The sequence below is a fragment of the Otolemur garnettii genome, unplaced genomic scaffold, assembly GCF_000181295.1.
Source record: "Otolemur garnettii isolate 467f Iridium unplaced genomic scaffold, OtoGar3 scaffold00019, whole genome shotgun sequence".
Lineage (NCBI taxonomy): Eukaryota > Metazoa > Chordata > Mammalia > Primates > Galagidae > Otolemur > Otolemur garnettii.
The window spans coordinates 27254168-27254638 of record NW_003852414.1 but is presented as its reverse complement, the minus strand read 5'-3'; the positions used below and the strand labels follow the sequence as shown (position 1 = coordinate 27254638).

Here is a 471-nt window from a genome sequence, read left to right as displayed (position 1 = left end):
GGCATCACAGCTCACAGCAACCTCAAACTCTTGGGCTTAAGTGATTCTCTTGCCTCAGCCTCCCAAGTAGCTGGGACTATAGGCCCTAGCCACAGCATCTGGCTATTTTGTTGTTGTTGTTGCAGTTGTCATTGTTTTAGCTGGCCTGGGCCGGATTTGAACCTGCCAACCTCCGTGTATGTGGTTGACGCCCTACCCATTGTGCTACGGGTGCCACAAGTAGCAGAATATTTTTAATGCATTTAGAGGCAAGTACAAAGGAAGCTGTGCTGAAATGCAGGAGTCCTGCTCAGGGTCTGACAGCGCTGTCTTCATGGAGTAGCAGGAGCCCTGCTCAGGCCCTGATGGCGCTGTCTTCACAGGGTAGTGGGAGTCCTGCTCTGGCTCTGATGGTGCTGTCTTCACAGGGTAGTGGGAGCCCTGCTCAGGCCCTGATGGTGCTGTCTTCACAGGGTAGTGGGAGTCTTGCTC

At 53.5% G+C, this 471-nt stretch overlaps 1 protein-coding gene across 3 annotated transcripts in view; it reads left to right on the top strand.

The window, feature by feature from the left end:
• The window catches only part of WDR37 (WD repeat domain 37), a 51937-nt gene that overhangs the window by 16717 nt on the left and 34749 nt on the right, over positions 1 to 471 (top strand). The window lies entirely within an intron of this gene.